This window comes from Humulus lupulus, chromosome 5 (assembly GCF_963169125.1).
Source record: "Humulus lupulus chromosome 5, drHumLupu1.1, whole genome shotgun sequence".
NCBI classification, from domain to species: domain Eukaryota; kingdom Viridiplantae; phylum Streptophyta; class Magnoliopsida; order Rosales; family Cannabaceae; genus Humulus; species Humulus lupulus.
This window is the reverse complement of record NC_084797.1, coordinates 158,315,044-158,323,270: the sequence shown is the minus strand read 5'-3', so window position 1 is coordinate 158,323,270 and position 8,227 is coordinate 158,315,044. Positions and strand designations below refer to the sequence as shown.

Below are 8,227 nucleotides of genomic sequence, written 5' to 3'. Positions count from 1 at the left end.
CTGATTCTGATAGTGAAACATATCTGTGGCACTTGAGATTGGGCCATATTGGTCTAGATAGAATTAATAGGCTTGTAAAGGATGGTCATTTAAAAGACCTATCTATTGGATCTCTCCCTGTTTGTGAATCGTGTCTAGAAGGCAAGATGACCAAGAGACCTTTCCCTGCTAAAGGTTCAAGAGCTACAGAACCACTTCAGCTGGTACATACGGATGTTTGTGGTCCACTTAATGTACAAGCAAGAGGAGGTTATGAATACTTTGTCACTTTCGTTGACGATTATTCAAGATATGGTTACCTATACTTAATACAAAGAAAATCTGAAACTTTTGGAAAGTTCAAAGAATTTCAAGTAGAGGCTGAAAAGCAATTAGGTAAATCACTAAAAGTTCTTCGATTTGATCGAGGAGGAGAGTACTTGGATTTTTAATTCAATGACACTACAAGAAAAAATGCTTTTAATAACACCGAAAATGTGTTATCAAAACATACGATAACACTTTCTGATGTGTTAAGACCGACTATGTTATCGTAGGTCAGGGTACTTTACATAACACTTTATCAGTGTTATACAGATGTGTTATTGTATTGTCAACGATAACACAATTTCTGTGTTATTTTAATATATAGATAAGTGTTGAATTATGTTATTTATAGTCGATTATATAACACTTTTTTTGTGTTATACTACACTTTAGTATAACACATGTGTTATATTAGCTTAGAGAAACATAATCTTTTTTTACTTACACAAAACTAGGAAAACAAATATGAACGTTGAAGCCAAATAAGGTAACATAAATAGATTTTTATTAATTACTCAAATGTAATTACAATATTTAGTCTACTAGTCTAGGCTTAAGAAATCATATTACAACATAAATGCCCAATTCAAATTCCTTTATCACTAAATACAAAACAAGAAATATATACAAAAATTAGTGAAATACATTCTTCCATTCTTTGCATCAATATCTCGATGGCTTTGCAGTTTCTTTGAAAGTGTTATGCTTCAAAAACAGGTCAGTAAATGCCACCCTCAAGTTCTTAACCTCTCTATCTAATTCACTTGGTGTCCTTTGCCTGCAAGATCCTAGAAAATGGAGTAGGATCCACCAAAAACTGAGATAAGTCTACAGATCAGTGCTTGAAGTATCATACAAAAATAAAACTGTAAAACCCACATAGCTCTTACCATTTTCTGAAAGTTTTTTCAAGACTACAGTATGTATTCCATCTTTTAGATACCACAAATTGTCAACAGCAGCAACTAAATTACTTGTAACTAAACTATACTAAATTTCTATGACTAGAATGATAGTAAATGTAGAAGCAAATATTACATCCTTATGTTAATAAAACAGATCTAATGATCCACAGCACAAAAACAAATTGTTATCTTAAAAAATAAAAACCAATTGTTATCCACAACTTAAAATACAACAAAAAAAATTTAGTCTCATAAGAAAAAGCATTCACTGCCCAAAATAGAGGCAGAGATTAGCTAACTTGTGTATATTTCAAAGCATCTATTCAAACCAATCACATCACAATACATATGGAATGAACACCACAAGGCAAAACCAGAAAACTAAAAATAACTAGAAAACAAAAGAACCATATTTTGCTCTCAAAACTGCAATATGAGTTTTGCTCAATACACCAGAGCATACATTTAGTTCAAATATTGTTAGATATTAGATGTTTCATGACAGCCATATATGTGATAATCAGGAAAACCCCACTTTGAACTTTGTCACAGTTGTCTCAAACAAAATGAAGAAAAATTTATATAAGTTTCGTGCAAGTCAATACCTGAAATCAAGAATTTCAACATCTAGGAGTAATTATACACAATTATGTTAGGAAAAGAGATGCTTACCGCCCATGTAAAAAGAAGGCTGACTTTTGCCTTTTCCTTTCCTGTGTTCACCAATTGAAAACAGACAAAGTCTACTAAGTAACTTTCTAACAACAATATCAAATTCGTAAATTTATGACTAAAATATCATATTCTAGATCATGCTGAAATATTCACATACTTATTTAAGTTACACTTGTATAGAATTTAAAAATTAATAAAAAAATCAATTCACACAGGAGAAATACAAGGAATGAAATTCAGCATATAATCACACCAACCTCAACATCATAGTCAAATGGTAAGATCTTTAAATGCCTCGAGCTTACCGTTTGATGCAAGAGATTTTGTAGTTTGTCCAACTACCGAATGGTTTCAATTTTCTGAGTTGTTACTTTGGTTGTACACAGAGTTGGGCATGGCAGAGCTGAGTCTGCCCTCAAAGTATGTGGAGTAAGTAGAGTACTTGGCACATTGCTCCTTCCATCCTACAAAAAAAAAAAAAAAACATAACATTATGCCTCTTAAATGCCTGTATCAGGTCAAGAACAGGAACAACAAAAGTAGTTCACAATAGAATGTTGGAATCGGAGAACAAAAAATGAAAATGAATAGTATTTACGTGTAGCAGAGATTGTTGGTGAGAACTTGCAAGGCATCACCAGGGAAATTGTTCTCATCAAACAAGACATGGTAGTGAGTAAGCCGACTGGTTCCCTGCAAGAGTATATATTACAAGACATAACTTTCATTAATACTCTATATTAATTAATAAAGACATTAAACATGACCAAAGCAAAAAAATTGAACCTAAATTCCAGCTGTTAAGGTAGAAGTCAAACTCAGTTGGGTGGCAGATTTGGGTATCAACAACAGTGCCTATATGTAACTGCAATTATACTAATTTTACCAGTTTATTCTAACCTTTTCATAGACATTAAATTAGACACATCAGAGAACAATATTAGACACATCAGAGAACAGTTTATTCTAATTTTACCACTTTCTATACCGCATTAAATTAGACACATCAGATTTAGCTTAGTTTGAGAGCATTCTACTCTCTACCAACAAGAAACCCCAGGCCATTGAATTTTGGAAGCATTTGATCAGCTACAGCAATAATTTGGGCAACAATTAACCAAATGAGCAGAGAATTTACTTTTTGTAAGAAACAGAATATTGTTGGAAAGAGAGACAATATGCAAAGCTGTAATTTATATAAACACAAGCAAAACAAACTCACCACAAGGTGATATCAAAATGGATCGATCCAATGTCCCAGTTAAAACGACACGCATCAAGTCTATTTCCTTCACACTAGATACTTTGAGTTTATTGAAGCAATCAAATTTGTAGGGTGACCCTCCAGGGATGACACAAACAACATAACTGTTCTCTTCATGCTTTGATTCCTGTTATTAACACAAAAGTTATAATGTATGCACATTATATATATAGTCTTCTTAGAGATTAAAGGGAGGGCCAAAAGTTTACACTGTTTATCGAGTCCAACACAAACGTGTATCCTTCCATACAGTTTTCACGAGTTCCCTGGTCTGCAAGTTTGACTGATACACCTTCCGCTGAGAGAGTTGGAGTATGGCTGATAAAGACCCGAAGTGATACTTTGATTAGAGTGATCATTGCAAATCTACACAGAATAGTCAATATCTATAATAAAAACTTACTTGCTGCAGCTAGGGATTTCATTGCAAATCTTTTCTTCTGCAACTCTCTACAGAAAAATCAATACAAAAATAAGAAAAAGTTAAATAAACTATAGTAACATTTTTTAATGTACTTATAAACTTATGTAGTTAAATAACATTTCAAACTGAATATAAAAAAATATTTGTTTACCTCAACCCAGCTAATCTGAACACAAGCTTTCTTTGCCACAATAACATCTAGTAACTCTTCTCTAAGAGGAGTCAGCTCATCAACAAGTACATGGGTGCACTTTTGATGGAAATTGTAAGTAATATCAGCACCTAGGATCAAAGCAGAAGATACCAAGTAACTCTCAACAAGAATTCCAGGACACTAATGAGATAGTTTACCCTAACAACTAATGTCAAAAGTAACCAGTTCATAGTCATGCCATGAGCAACACAGTAATAAAAACCACAATTGGAAAAACACAAAACTGAATCAAATAATAGAAACACTTAAAAGGAGAAGATGTGTACCAATGCAACGATTATGACTAGATCATCCCAATGTTTCTCATCTGCTAGCTGAACTGCAACACTGTCACTTCCATTCTCTTCCTTAAATATTGAAAAAAAATCACTATAAATATTCAGAAGTGTGAATCGGTTTACAGTAATTGAGAATAAAAGGTTAGTGTGAGAAATCAAACATACTTTTCCCATGATCATCAACTTCACAAATCCACCATATAAGCTTCGACAAGCACTGCCTGAACCTTGCCTGTGTGAATAAAAAAAATCTTAACTATTATCACAAACTACAACTAGCATTTCCAATATCCTTTTACAAGAAGATATTAAACTATTTAAGTCATATGTGTACAAGCCCATGAAACTAACTTAATGAGAGAGGAGTGATCAGATTCCAAACATATATAACATAAAAATATTATACAATCTACAATGTAGATTCTACGTCCTTACAAAATTGACCAAGTTGACAAATACAAACTTTGGGAACTGTAAAATGAAATATATAAAATTATTAATGAAGAAAAGAATTAGTACCTTGTAATAGTCGAAAGCGCTTGCTCTGACAAAAGAACGAGGCCAAATACACAACTAAATAAACAATTTTAATACTAATAACAAACAACTCTCCATGTCTCTAGAAATGGAGCACCAACTATCACCATATCCATATATTGGAAGGCTAACATATTAAACTAAAGAATGCAGAAAGAGAAAGATCACAAATATCATATTTTCTTAATTTGAGTTCTACTTAAAAACATTTTTAAAGAAAATATTAATAATAATAGCAATAATAGTAAGAGCCAAACATTAAATACCTGTTGCAAATTGCTCATAATTTATCTTAGCAGATCGTTAAAAAAAAAAAGTTATTCGCAGAAGCAAATCATCTTGTTGGTTGGCAATAAAAGTGGTGACTCATATATATATATATATATATATATATTGTAAATGCCAATTAATATCCTTAAGTTTGTATATTTATAATTATGAGAATAGAATTGAAATTTTTTTTACAGGTTTTACAATATGAGAATACTAGAGAGAATACCATTAAAGTATTAATAAAATAAATAATCATCAACATTTGCATACAAAACAAAAAACTGAGAAAAATTTCAATTGCAATACATAGCCACGGAACAAAGTATTCATTTGTTATAAATGCATCAAAACAAGAATAGAAGTTCTTTGAATCTATTTTATAAAACAGTCTCGAACAATAAATTTTGGTCAAGAAACTCTAGCAACATGTGATCTCTAACAGCAGAGTAATTAACATAAAAGCTTTCTAATTTCAAATTATGAAGAAAAAAGATAAACCCATGCCTTAATTTTATCATTGCCTTTAATTGATGCATTTTCCCAGTAACAACAATCCCATTAAACTAAAACAGAGCTCTTACCGTATCAAATCCAAGATTGTAGCCTTGTGAACTGAAAGGTGATGACAAGTACACCAAGTCTTGCCTGAACCTAAAACCGCTAAAATACTAGAAAACTGGCAAGACAATAAACTGAAACCAAGCTGGAAAAAACTAGAAAACCAGATGACCTAAACCTGACTACCTGGAAAAAACTGAGAAGGCTTATTAACAAAGCACCTTTAATCTAGACTACCTGAAAAACAACTGAAGTAAAAACTACCACAACATAGAGTTCATCTGTTTGTGAGCCAAGGCACCGAACCAATAACTATAATAAAAATAAAGAGCAAAATGAAAATAGAAATAAAAAGTAATAAGTTTACTCCAAGTTTCCATGAAGTAGCATACATTCATATTGCTCATTCTTACATTCTACTGAGATTGCGCCTCTAATTATTTTCACCTGTGATTGTATACTTCAAAAAAAAAAAACTTTCTGATAACTCTAAAAAAGTGTTAACAAAATCAAGATCAATAAGAGTTATTGGAACTTTTCATTTGCTAATGCTCATCATGCCAAGCTTAGAGATCAAATTTAGCAAAGCTTAAGAAAATGATTCCATGATGCAAGTACTAATTTAATTTTTCTTTTTAAAAAAATATATGATAAGATAAATGGGAATTGAAGATAAACCTTGTAAACAATAATGAGGATGAATAATAAAAGGAATATCATGAATAGAGGTCTGATTGTTGTTCCCGCATATAATTGGTCTAGAGTAGTACAACCTAGCTACCAAAATAGATTCTATAAGGTGTAGAAACAATAAATTCAATTTAAGAAACAAGTTGATTCTTTGGTTATCAAAACAATCTGGAAGATTTTAAGGCTTATAAAGAATAAAACAAAGCATTGTAGATTCTATATTTTCTTAGAATTATTTAATCGAACACCTGTAGAGCATTTACCAATAGTTACATATTAATGACTCTGGAGAAGGTGGACTGGACTGGGATAATCAGAAGGGAAAAACAAAAATTTACAGAAATTCAGCAAAAATTTAGAGCAATAAAAAAATATATTTGAAAAAATAAAACCTCATTTATATACATACATATATATATATATAAATAGATTCCATTCATACTAGCTACCCAAGTATAAAAACAATCAATGGTGAAAAAAAAATACTACCAATAAAAGAATAGCTACCCATATACTTACTTGATAACCACTTTGGAATCAGCATCTTCTTGATTCAGAGCCAAGGCCTTTCCTGTTCTGGCGCGAAAGGACTGTGATTGGAGAAAACAAAGATTATAAAAGGTTAATCCCAATGAACTGAAACCATGAAGTTGCAAAATACGAAACAGAATTAACATGAGTTATCCAAATATAGTCAAAGATTAACAATTCACTTGCTTATTGGGAGGCTAATGACTGAATCTGTAAAATGTTTGCTTAAAGTCACACAATGAGTATAGAACAGTAGAGTGGAAGCACAATCTTACAAATTCTCTCAGTCTCACAACTGAGCTAAACACTTTCCCCAAACAGTTGTGTTTACTCCATACAAAATCCATCTTCTCACAAAATCCCTCTACTAAAAACGTGTTACATCTAAATGAATGAGACCATATGATATATATATATAGCTACACAGTGGAATAACTCACACAGAATATAAAACTTACAAATATATATATATATATACATTGATTATATGATACTGAATTGAAATCTGAAATATATATATATACAACTCACAGAGTGCCCTTGCCTGGGTTCTTTCTTCTAGCCGGCATAATAGATACAGAGAGGGAGAACAACAACGACGACGATTGCAAGGTTATGGTGTGGTTCAGTAGCTCAACAGAAGGCCTTAGGGCGTGAGGAGGAGAAAGTTGAGTTCGAAGTGCGTGATAGAGAGAGAGGCGGAGGGGGCGACGGCTCTGGTTTGGTTTCGGGTATCTTAGGGCTCAATGAGAGCTGATGAGGAGTTCGGAGACCTACGACCAAGCCGAAGAAATGGGTCTCTTCTTTGTGTCGATATGTTGAAGGAAATGGGCAGATATGTTGAAGGAAAGCTCAGAAATTTGTGTGATGTATCGATATGTTGAAGGAAATGGGCAGAAATGGGTGTCTCAGGTCTCAAAAATGGGGAAGAGAAGGAGATGGGTGTCTCGGGATTCTCAATCTCAGAAATGAAAAAAAAAATTTGTAAGTGGCGGGATGTGCAAAATATTACCGCCATTTTTACATAAAAAGTTGCCCAATATAATACTCTACCATAATACTTTTCTATTAGTATTATATTGATGTGTTATGGAAGTGGGTATTTGGTGCAGTGTGACCATCTGCATGAGCATGGTATTCAATCCCAACTCACAGCGCCTGGAATGCCATAGCAAAATAGCGTTTCAGATTAGCGGAACAGAACATTACTAGATATGGTTAGATCAATGATGAGAAGATCAATGATGAGCTTCTCATCATTACCACTATCATTATGGGGCTATGCGATTCAATGTGCTCTATACATATTGAACGTTGTTCCATCTAATTCTATCTAGAAGACACCCATGGAATTATGGAATGGTTGTAAACCTAGTTTACACCATTTTCGCATTTGGGGGTGTCCTACACATGTGCTTAAAGGAAAGTCCGGGAAGCTGGAATCGTGTTCTGAAGTGTGCATGTTTGTGGGATATTCCAAAGAGACTAGAGGTGGAATTTCTATAGTCCAAAAGAAAATAAAACATTTGTATCGACAAATGCAGCTTTTCTTGAACATGACTATGTTAATAA

General features: G+C 32.7%; 1 long non-coding RNA gene across 3 annotated transcripts; it reads right to left on the bottom strand.

Annotated features, from left to right (window-relative positions):
- Positions 1 to 789: 789 nt before the first annotated feature.
- LOC133777782 (uncharacterized) lies at positions 790 to 7,696 on the bottom strand. 3 transcript variants are annotated; one of them, XR_009868830.1, is made up of 12 exons: positions 7,187 to 7,696; positions 4,586 to 6,714; positions 4,232 to 4,298; positions 4,055 to 4,135; positions 3,726 to 3,856; positions 3,554 to 3,600; positions 3,360 to 3,468; positions 3,109 to 3,277; positions 2,485 to 2,579; positions 2,192 to 2,350; positions 1,884 to 1,924; positions 790 to 1,094 (listed from the first exon to the last, which is right to left on the bottom strand). It is a non-coding gene; the product is annotated as an uncharacterized LOC133777782 (long non-coding RNA). The 3 variants fall into 3 exon arrangements; XR_009868831.1 differs by having other exon boundaries at positions 6,644 to 6,714; positions 7,187 to 7,669; XR_009868829.1 differs by having other exon boundaries at positions 4,232 to 6,714; positions 7,187 to 7,694.
- Between the last annotated feature and the right edge of the window lie 531 nt (positions 7,697 to 8,227).